Source organism: Diceros bicornis, chromosome 2 (assembly GCF_020826845.1).
Source record: "Diceros bicornis minor isolate mBicDic1 chromosome 2, mDicBic1.mat.cur, whole genome shotgun sequence".
NCBI lineage: Eukaryota > Metazoa > Chordata > Mammalia > Perissodactyla > Rhinocerotidae > Diceros > Diceros bicornis.
In genome coordinates, this window is record NC_080741.1 from 77,691,575 (window position 1) to 77,703,027 (window position 11,453).

At 37.9% G+C, this 11,453-nt stretch overlaps 1 pseudogene; it reads right to left on the reverse strand.

Moving 5' to 3' along the window:
• Window positions 1-9,902: 9,902 nt before the first annotated feature.
• On the reverse strand, window positions 9,903-11,195 carry LOC131421170 (small ribosomal subunit protein uS2-like; annotated as a pseudogene).
• Window positions 11,196-11,453: the final 258 nt, after the last annotated feature.

The following is an 11,453-nucleotide window of genomic DNA, read 5'->3' on the forward strand; positions in this document are numbered from 1 at the left end:
ACAAGATAGAGTCACATATATAAAAGTAAAATTACAGTTGTGAAAAGTGGTATGACAGAGCAGTGTAAGATTCTTTGAAAGCACAGCATGGGAAGAAATTGACCCAGTTAGAGTATAAAAGGCTTCCCTAAGGAAATGATAATTGAACAGAGATGTGAAGTAAGAGCTCAAGTAAATTAGGTGAAGGGGGCTAGTGAATGGTATTTTAAGAGCAGGAAATGAATGTGAAAAGGTCCACAGCAGAAGGCAGTGAGGTTAATTAGAACTGAAAGAAAATCCATGTGGATGTATCACAAAAGGGGAAGGAGTTTTATATGAGGGAAAGATGGGCACTAGGCCATGCAAGGCCAGGTAGGTTATGTTAAGGAGTTCAGTGTTTGTCCCTAGACCACTGGGAGTCCCTGGACAGGTTTTAATAGGGCGTGACCAGATTTGCATTTTAATCTCGATTCAATCTGGTAGTAGATTAAGTTAAAAACAAAAGAGGAAGTGGCAAGACCAATAAGCAGCTACTGCAGTAGTCCAGGTAAGAAAGAATGGTATCTTGGCAAAGAAAGTGGAAACCAACCAGATTTGTATAGGGGTGGGGAGAGGGAGGTGTCACAAATGGCGTCTGGTTTTCTAGTTTTGTAATTCTGCCCTTCCAGGGGAAACACATAGAATACATCAGAGTGATATGCCCCAGGCAATCTAGGGGACTTCTTCTCACTTGACTCTAAAAATCTCTAGTGTCAAAGAGGATAAAAACCTGGTTCCTATACTCAGACCTTCATCTTCATTAAAGATTAATCTACTTTTAACATCTTTTTATTCTACTATTAATCTCCAGTTTATAAACTCATTTCTTTTTGAAATTGTGTAAAACTGATCCAATCTTTCTGTTTTGTTTATGAAGTATAAATGGAACATACAAATGGTTTTCAAATACAGACAATCTTTTCCCCTAAATTATCAAAGAAAAATAACTCCTAGAAAAGAAAAAAGGTCTCATCCTCTATGTAATGTAACACAACTGTATCTGCCAACACATAGGCCGTTATCTCTACTGCTGAGTTTTGTATAAATAGTTAGGTAGTCTCTGCTGGCAAGCTCCTGTCAGAAGTAAATAAATGAAAACTGGGCAAGAAAACTCTGCCTACTCAGAAAGTGGTGTTTCCATTGCTGTCTGGGCCAAATTATCTCTTTTTACGGTACAATTAAAAATTGCTCCAGAGCATCTTTATAAAAAATGAAAATTGTCAAAACTTCTTGAATTGTTGGCAAGTGGTTGGTCATCCAAAACGGAATTTAAATTATAAAATTTTTTATAGACTAGTTTTGAATAAATTAATACAAATGTATCTAGAGTGCTGGAAGTAAATTAGTGCTCATTTATAGTGATTGGTATATTTGTGTATATTTTACGGCATTTTGTTTTACTCTGTTGCACTGATTGTTTTCAACTTTTACTTTCCTGTCTTGACTCCACCATGAAAATTTAATTTTTATTCATAAATATCTTGGGAGAATTAAAAAAAAAATCACTGTATAATTCTCAGCATCTCTGAAGTCCTTAAGGTGAGGCCATGTAATATCATTGGGGCACTCCAGCTAGCTTGCATTATTTTAAATCTAGTTTGTCAGAGTAGCGTAAGAACTAATATATTTTCCCAGTGCCAATACTTCTATGTTACATCTGGGTAGAAAAGTGATCTGGAAAACTATGAGGGGCCAAAGGAAATTTATCATGTTTTATGTAGATAGAGCATATGTATGTACATTCTATTTGAATATATGCTTCAAAACACATGAACAGAAGAAAAAGTGTTGAAAGATGAGGAACACACATGGAGGGTGAGCTCTTTTTTTCTCTCTTTTGTCTATAGCTCCTAGTTAATAACTAACTTGTATGAGGTTAAAAACTTTTACCTCTATGTTCTCATTTACAGAATGGATATAAGAACATGTAGCCTGACTACACTTCGGTTTATAGTAGAGTTCAAATATAATATAATTTGAAGAGGATTAGACAAAAACATAACAAATATATATTTTGTCAGTCCTCATTCCCCTCTGTAGGGCTAGCATAAAAACACCACAAACTGGTGGCTTAAATAACAGAAATTTATTTCTCACAGTTCTGCAGGTGAAGTCCAAGATCAAGATGTCAGCAGGGTTGGTTTCTCCTGAGGCCTCTCTCCTTGGCTTGCAGATGGCAAATTTCTCACTTGTTCTCACATGGCCTTTCCTCTGTTCATGCCTCTCTCGCATCTCTTCCTCTTCTTATAAGGACACCAGATGACGGTAGTAGGTTGGGGCCCCACCTTTATGATCTTGTTTATACTTAATTACCTCTATAAAGGCCCTATCTCCAAAATAATCACACTGGGGGTGTAGGGTAGCAGAATTTGCTACCCCAAAATGTGTCTCTTTAGCTTGATTATTTTTAAGAACAGAAGACTCAGGAAGAAACTTTGACCTCTCCCCTAACTGCCTAAAAGAATTTAAGATAGAAGGCCTGTTTCAAGAAGGAGCTAATATCATAGATAACTATAGTATAATATAAACTAGGTGTGACAGACAGGGAGGAACCTAGCAAGGCCCATTTGATCAAAGTCCTCTCCATGTCTCATTGTCTTCGCCAGACATGGCAAACATTTTTTTTTACCAAACGTTGCTTTTCCATCTCCATGTGAATTGCCTTCCTCCCCTTTGAAGTCCCAAACCACTACCCCCAACATCCTACTTTGTCTTTACTTGAAGATGGTATTTAAGATGGTGGCTTTGGCCATTTTGGTGAGTTACTCAGTTTTCCTGGGTTTCTCTCATGTATACATGTTATTAAACTTGTTTGATTTTCTCCTATTATTGTCTCACATCAATTTAATTCTTAGACGGCCAGAGGAACCTAGAAGGATAGAGGAATATTTCTCCCCCCCTCCAGGGGTTAGGGCTTCAACATACGAATGGCAGGGGGCCAAAATTCAGTCCTTAACACTGTCCTCGATATTCATATTCTTCAGTGTGTACTTTATATTCAGGCATATAAGTATCATATATTTTCCCCATGAACAGATTATAAGAAAGTCTCAAAATCTATGTATTGCTGAATGAAGGTAGGCGCACAGCAAGCTTTTTTTCTCTTCCTTTGTCTACGTGAAGTAAGAAGTAGGGGGGAAGTATCCAAGGTAGACTTGCCATGAAGATACAGCTGCTCATTCGGTCCCATCCAGAGCCAAACACACTAGGACACACTATTTCTATGTATCTTTGAGAAATAAGGCAGGTGTGTTACAATTAAATGTCTAAAAAAATATATACCCAGAAAGAACAACACAGCAAGAACTCTGCTGAAACCATGCCAGTGAACTGCTCTCCTTTTTTCCCATGTTTCAACAGTTGTATATTTGTAGTAGACCAACATGAAACTCTATATTTAGTAGTGGTACACACAGTACAATATAATAAACCTAGAATTATTCTTTTTGATCTACGGTAATTTCAGTAAAGTGGCACATTATAATTACAGACAACCTATAGTGTTGCTATAGTTTAGAAAATGTTCTTTACTTTTTAAAAAAAATCATATAATTGTACAGTTTTTATTTTGGAGAAGGAAAATTACTTTTCCTCCACTTCAACTAAAGAACATGTGCAGGTATTACAATCTAATGTGGGCTTCTTCCAGACGGTCCCCACGTTTCACATTTTTATCCAACCTCGGAATCTCCACACGACTGCACACAGGCTTGGAAACTCACAAGTTATAAACATCTAGGGCACAAACAGGATGCTCTAATAAGAGGGAATCTGGATGCAGATTTTGTAACTGGCACTGAATAGCAAAAGAAAGTCTTGAACAGTGGCAGAGAACGAGGTCATCTTTTGAGTGAGTGACTGGTTTACAGAACTAATTTTACTCCAGAAGAAGATTTAAGGTGTCTTACGAGGATACATAAACATAACAAGGTATAAAAAAGGCGAAGGGAAGGGAAATAAGAAAAGAAAACAAAGAAGAGAACAGAAAATGAAATGAGACTAAGAAAATGGCATATTATGCTGATCTTGACACTTGCATCAGATGCAAATTTGGGCTAAGCTTTCCAGCAGCCTAACTTAAAGAGGGAGACAAAGTCACACAGTTCCTAGTCTCCAAAAGATAAATTAAGCCAATTAATTGCTCAGGAGAAGTACAATTATTCTCGGTACTAAAATTAGAAATTTCTTATGTGGATACTTATAAAGGAGGCAATGTATGACTGGGCAACATCCTGTTAATAACTTATTAAATATCTTCAATTCCAGCTAGAATATATCAAAGAAAATCCATTGAAGAGAGAACTGCTTGCTTTTTCAGGGAGCCTAAGATACTATTTTTTAGATGTATGACCTGGTTTACATCTATTGTGCCACCATAATTACTAGTAGTACTAAATATACTCTCAAAAATGTACCAGTCAGGAAAACAGATTTTATGTTTACTCTAGTTAAAAATTAAACGTTTTTGGGGCTGGCTGGGTGGTGTAGCGGTTAAGTGCTCGCGCCCCACTTCCGTGGCCTGAGGGTTTGCAGGTTCGGATCCCGGGTGCGCACCAACGCACTGCTTGTCAAGCCATGCTGTGGCGGCGTCCCATATAAAGTAGAGGAAGATGGGCATGGATGTAGCCCAGGGCCAATCTTCCTCGGCAAAAAGAGGAGGATTGGCATTCAGATGTTAGCTCAGGACTGATCTTCCTCACACACACACACAAAAAAATTAAGTGTTTTCCTTCTTATAGCAAGATTTATGTGACATGGGCCAAGTTACTCAACTTTTTGACACTTCAGTATCCTCATATCTAATATGGATGGTACAGAGAATAACTGTCATTAAAAAAAAAGTTCCCAGTGTATTTGTTTGCTAGGACTGTCATAACAAAGTGCCACAGACTGAATGGCTTAAATGACAGAAATTTATTTTCTCACAATTTGGAGGCTACAAGTCGGACATCAAGGTGTAGGCAGGGTTAGTTTCTTCCGAGGCCTTTCTTTTTGAAGTGTAGATGGCTGTCTTGCCCCTGTGTCTTCACATTGTCTTTCCTCTGCGTGTGTCTATGGGCTGATATCCTCTTCTTTTTTTTTTTGTGCTGAGGAAGATTTGCCCTGACCTAACATCCATTGCCAATCTTCCTCTTTTTGCTGGAGGAAGATTCACCCTGAGCTAACATCTGTGCCAATCTTCCTCTATTTTATACGTGAGCTGCCGCCACAGCATGGCCACTGACCAATGGTATAGGTCTGCACCCAGGAACTAAACCTGGGTTGCCAGAGCGGAGTGTGGCAAACTTAACCACTAGGCCATGGGGCCGGTCCCCTAATTTCCTCTTCTTATACAACCCCAAGTCAGACTGATTTAGGGCCCACACATATGACCTCATTTACCTTAATCACCTCTTTAAGGACCCTATCACTACGTCACACTCTGAGGTACTAGGGGTTAAGACTTTCACATAGGAATTTGGGGGAGAAGACAATTCAGCCCATAACATCTAGCATATATATTTATTTTCTTACTGTTGCTGAAGAATATTTTATATCAAATTTTAAATAGAGTCATCATTATAAAGCTATCTGCAACCGTTTCCTCATTGTACTGACAGAGCACATATAGTTTCTGCTAAGGTTCTAAATGAAGATATAGTGGTGATAGAATTTGCTCCATCCTCCTTGAGATACTTGGTTCTAGTGCAGAAGGGACAGATGTCTGTAGGTTCCAGCTTTAACGCCATTGTCTTTATATCCTACAAATTTTTCTGCATCCTTTCTTATCTACAATGCACTACTCCATTTCCCAAACATGCCTTATTCATTCATGTCTCTGGGCATTTGTTTCCCTTTGATTTAAAAGTTTTTCCACAACTATAGAAATTCTACTTATGCTTCAAATACAAGATTAAGAAGCTTCCTTGGTTCAACCTTTCATAATTACTTGAACTTTCCTTTGCCTTGTACTATGGCTGGATATGTTTTTAACAATATCATAGTAGATTATAGTTCCATGTAGATAAAGGTAGTGTCTTTTTTATTTTTACATCTCCCTACTCCGATCCATCCCCTCTCCCAATTTTTCTCCTTAACTAACTCTGGATAAGTACCATAGTGTTTAATGCCCAGCTTCATTTCCAGTTCATGGTTATTGAAGAAATCAAGTGACCAACAACAGAAATTTGCTTTAGATACACTACGTCTAGTACTGCTTTACTCCAGGATAAACATTATGTTCTCCATGAGCCATAGTGGCCTTTTTTCCATCTCTGGAAAATTCAATGTTCATTTATACTTCAAGGCCTTTGCATTTGTGATTTCTCAGCCTAGAATGTTTTCCTCCTAGCATTTCCTCCTTAATTTTAATTCAGGTTTCAGTTAATTGTCACATCTTAAGTAGACCTTCCTACTAGTTAAAATAGTTTACAAGTTAAGTCAATAGTCTGCTTTTTTACTTTTTATAGTATTTATTACTACCTGAATTTATTTATTTATCTATTTTTACACACCAGAATGTAAGCCCAATGAGGGCAGAAAACTATTTATTTTTTCATTAGTATGTCTCCATTGTCTAAAACAGTATATTATAGGTATATAATATACCTATATTTTATATTATATATAAAATATAAAAAATATTTGATGAGTGAATGAATGAGAGAAGCTTACGTTTCCTGTTATTATGTACCTCAGAAAAGATGATACATATGCTTCTATCTTCATTTCATTTTGATGAGAAATACGTGATCAAAGCAACAATGGTATATATTTTGTTCACTTAATGAAGACCATGTACATTTAAGCAAAATAAAAAACTTATAATACTTTCACGAACATGCATCCTGATACTCTGAAAAATTATCCCATGGATATGGAATAACTGCCTGTTTAGCATTAATGTGTGTGTGTGTATGTGTGTGTCTATATGAGTGTGTATTATTAAAAAATACACACCAAAAGCATAAGCAACAAAAGAAAAAAGAAATAAATTGGATTTCATAAAAATTAGAAACTTTTGCGCATCAAAGAACTTTATCAAAAAAGTGAAAGTACAACCTGTGGAATGGGAGAAAATATTTGCAAATTATATATCTGATAAGGGTCCAGTTTCTAGAATATATAAAGAACCATTACAACTCAACAAAAAAATTTTGTTTAAACAACCCATTTAAAAAACGGGCAAAGGACTTGAATAGGCATTTCTCAAAGAAGAATACAAATGGCCAACAAGCACATGAAAAGATGCTCAACATCATCAGTCCTCAGGGAAATGCAAATGAAAACCATAATGAGGTATCACTTCTCATTCACTAGGATGGCAATAATAATAATGACAATAATAATAATGATTATGATAATAATAATAAGAGATAACTCGAAGTGTTGGCAAGAATGTCGACAAACTGGAACCCTCTTACATTGCTGATGGGAATGTAAAATGTTCAGCCACTGTGGAAAACTGTTTGGCAATTCCTGAACAAGTTAAACATAGAATTATCATATGATTTCACAATTCTATTCTTAGGTATATACCCAAAAGAAGTGAAAAATGGTACTCAAACAAGTACATGTACATGCATGTTTTTAGCAGCACTTTTCACAATTATAAAAAGGTGGAAACAGCCGAAACGCCATTCATGGACGAACCTCAGACACATTATGCTAAATGAAAGAAACCAAACACCAACGGTCACATATCATGTGATGCCATTACATGAAATATTCAGAATAAACTGAAATATTCAGAATAAACTGATAGAGATAGAACACAGATTAGTGATTGCTGGGGGCTGGACAAAGGGTTTTACTTTGGAGTGATGAAAACGTTTTGGAACTAGATAGAGGTAGTAGTTGCACAACATCGTGAATATACTAAATGCCATGGAATTGTTCACTTTAAAACAGTCAATTTTATGTTATGTGAATTTCATCTCAATAAATTATTTTCAAAACTTATGGTCCTGATTCCCTATGTATAGCAATATTTAATTACTTGATATAGAGACTAAGTCTCCTAAAAATAAGTACAATGTAGAATATAAACTTATTATCATATATAAATGATTATATAAAAATATATATTACTTAAGCCCTACACCATCACTCAGTGCCAGCTATTTGTCTTTAGAGAATGAAGATGTTCTTTACTTTTTAGGCACAGAGAAGACTTCCTGTATTTCAAAAAGATTTGCCAATTTAATTTCTTATCTCAACCCCAGTAACCACAGCATTCCCTTTTGGACAATACTCAAAACACATAATAGGCACATTAGGATATTGAACATGATTTTCTTGATCAGTAAGTATTCAAATGAGGCATTTACAATTAATTATTGAATTCTTCTCATTAGGTATTCTTTGGGTCATTAAAGAAGCAATCCCACCAGCTGTCCCAAGGTATCCCACGAAGACCCGTGGAACTAGTACACACTGAGATTGGATGTCACTCTGAGGTAGGGCCCTGAAGGGCAGATTCAGCTTTGAATTCATGGGCTTGGCCACCTCAGCTTTTTGTCCCCAATTGTCCATCACCGTGCATGCTCTGAGAATAAGGGAAGAGTGTGGACAGGTCAGTCATTTCAGGGCCTGTGGTCTCCATAAGCAGAGAGCTATACTAAACCTACATATTCCACATAAACCATTCCTTTTAGGGGCTGAAGGGTTGAATTGTATCCCCTTCAAAATTCATATGTTGAAGTCCTAACCCCTAGTACCTCATAATGTGGTCTTGTTTGGAGATAAATTCTTTGCAGAGGTAATGAAGCTAAAGTGAGGTCATTAGGGTGAGCCCTAATCCAATGTAACTGATGTCCTTATAAAAAAGGGACACAGAGATAAGCATAAAGGGGAGATGATGTGAAGAGACATAGATAAAACATGGCCATCTACAAGTCAAGGAAAGAGGCCTGGAACAGATCTTTCCCTCACAGCTCTCAGAAGGAACCAACCCTGTGGACACAATGATTTTGGACTTCTAGCCTCCAGAACTGAGACAGTAAATTTCTGCTGTTTAAGCTACCCAGTCTGTCGTACTTGGATATGGCAGCCTTAGCACACTAATACAATTCCAAACTCTTTTCTCCCTTGTCCATTTTCCCTAGAGCGACTGGAAAAAAATCCCTAAACTTAATACTCATTTTCTTAGCCCTCATTAGTAAAGGAGACAGAATATTGGTCAGTAATGATTGGTTGCTACTAAAAAGACATAAATATAAATTTAACTTGATTCAGCAGAATTTAAGCAGAAGTCTTTTAGGAGAGCTTTATGGAAAACTTTTGCTTTCCTGAAAAAAGGGACAGACGTCATCGGCTCCTGTTCTTTCTATTTTCTCTTTGCCTTGAACCAGACAAGTAGGTAAGTAGTTAGGGGCTTCAGCAGCCACAGTGGCAGCATGAGGTGAGAAGCAGACACATTAAGGATATTGGAGTGGTAATATATAAATGTCCTTGATAATAATATCATTGAGTAGTAGCATGAATACTTTACTGACTACCAGAGTATCCTTGATATGGGCAAAAATTAATTCCTAATACAAGAGTTACTGTTAGTCAGGCATTGGTTAGCTGCAGTCAATAGTTCTCCTGATATCCCCTCTTAGAATCTTTCTCCAATGAAATAAATGAATAAAAATCTTATTTTATTCTCTCTTTACTCAACCATACTTTCTTCATATCGCCTTCTTTGTCATTCCTTCAGAAGGCTCTCCACATCTAATAAATAAATCTAAATGAATAAATCTATCCATTTATTAAAGCTAGAAGAAAATACCTCAAAATCATGGCAAGAGTTATCCTTGTACATGGGAAATATGGGTACTTTTTTCTTCCTTATGTATTCTGTATGTTCCAAGTTTTTTTTTTAGGAACTATTTTCCATCACCTTTATTTTTATTTTCTGTTTAAGAGTGTGGAAATACAGTATAAGACCACTTAGTGGTTGTTTCTATCCACTCAGCGGCCTGAGCAGTGGGAGCTGCAGACCAGTCATCAGTGACGGGCTGAGCGCTCTGCTCTAGTCTTCAGCAGGGAACTGCCAGCTAGGTGAAGAGGGCACCTGCACACCTTGAGACCAACCTGCAACTCCAGGTTAAGAAGCAGTATACTCAGCAGCTGCAGCAGTCCATTCACCCTGAAATTCCTCCTTGGTCATGGCCTTTTGGTGGTCTAGTGGTTAAGATTTGGCACTCTTACCGCTGTGGCCTGGTTTTGTTTCGCGGTCAGGGAACCAGATCACCCATCTATCAGCTGTCATCCTGTGGGGGTTGCATGCTGCTGTGATGCTGAAAGCTATGCCACCAGTATTTCAAATACCAGTAGAGTCATCCATGGTGGATGGGTTTCAGTGGAGCTTCTAGACTAAGACAGACTAGGAAGAAGGATGCCACTCATTTCCAAAAAAATTGGCCATGAAAACCTATGAATAGCTGTGGGGCGTTGTCTGATATAGTGCCAGAAGGTGAAAGAATGGTGCAAAAAGACCAGGTAGATTCTGCTCTGCTGTTCACGTGGTCGCTAGGAGTCGGAATCAACTACAATGTGGCCCTTTTAGCAGCGGCTTGCTCTTCCTTTTCAACCTCTTGAGGATCTCTGTAAAAGCAGAGGTCAGGCATGACCTTGCATAGGTGTTCACTGGAGATGGTGTCACACATGCGCAGAACTTCCCAAACCAGCACCCACCACAGTGGACCTGCTGAGTGAGCTCCCTTGCTGTGGCACAGGATGGTAATGTCCACATAGTGCAGAAGAGAGTCTGTGTTCACACAGTGATGGTAGGAAGGTTAACATAAGATGCTTCTGTGAGAGGCTAGTGGTCATCTCTGGGACCAGTAACCACAGGAAGTTGCAGCTGCCTGGATCTGGTTAGTGAAGGTTCCAGGAGTGAAGCTGCCAACAATAGGAGTGGCTCCAGTGGCAGCAGCAGCAAACTTCAGCACAGTGTGCTGGCCAGGATTTCTGGAGGATATGACACAGACATCAGCTGGGTTTTCAGTGGCAACAATGGCACAAGCTCCCAGCCGAAGCTTCTCCCCAGGTCTCTTCAGATTTATGATGCAGATACCATCACTTTTCCTTTTGTAGATGTACAGTTTCATTTGAAAGTCAAGGTTGGTGCCACCTAAGTGGGTTCTTGTTGCAATAAATCTGAAGACATACTCTTCCTTCATTTGCAGGACATCAGGGGCTCCAGACATTGTGAAAATTTCCCTTTAAGTTATGACAGGTTCCAAGTTTTTTTCATAAGTGGCAAATATTACTTTTTAAAATCAGAAAAAAATAACTAATGTTATATTAAAAACTAGAGCAATGTTTATATTCTATGAATGGGGGATGAAATAGCAATCACTAATTTATTTATTTATTATTCCTCCCCAAAGCCCCTGTATATGTTTGTATATCCTAGTTGTAAGCTCTAGTTCTTCTGTGTGAGCCACCGCCACAGCGTGGCGACT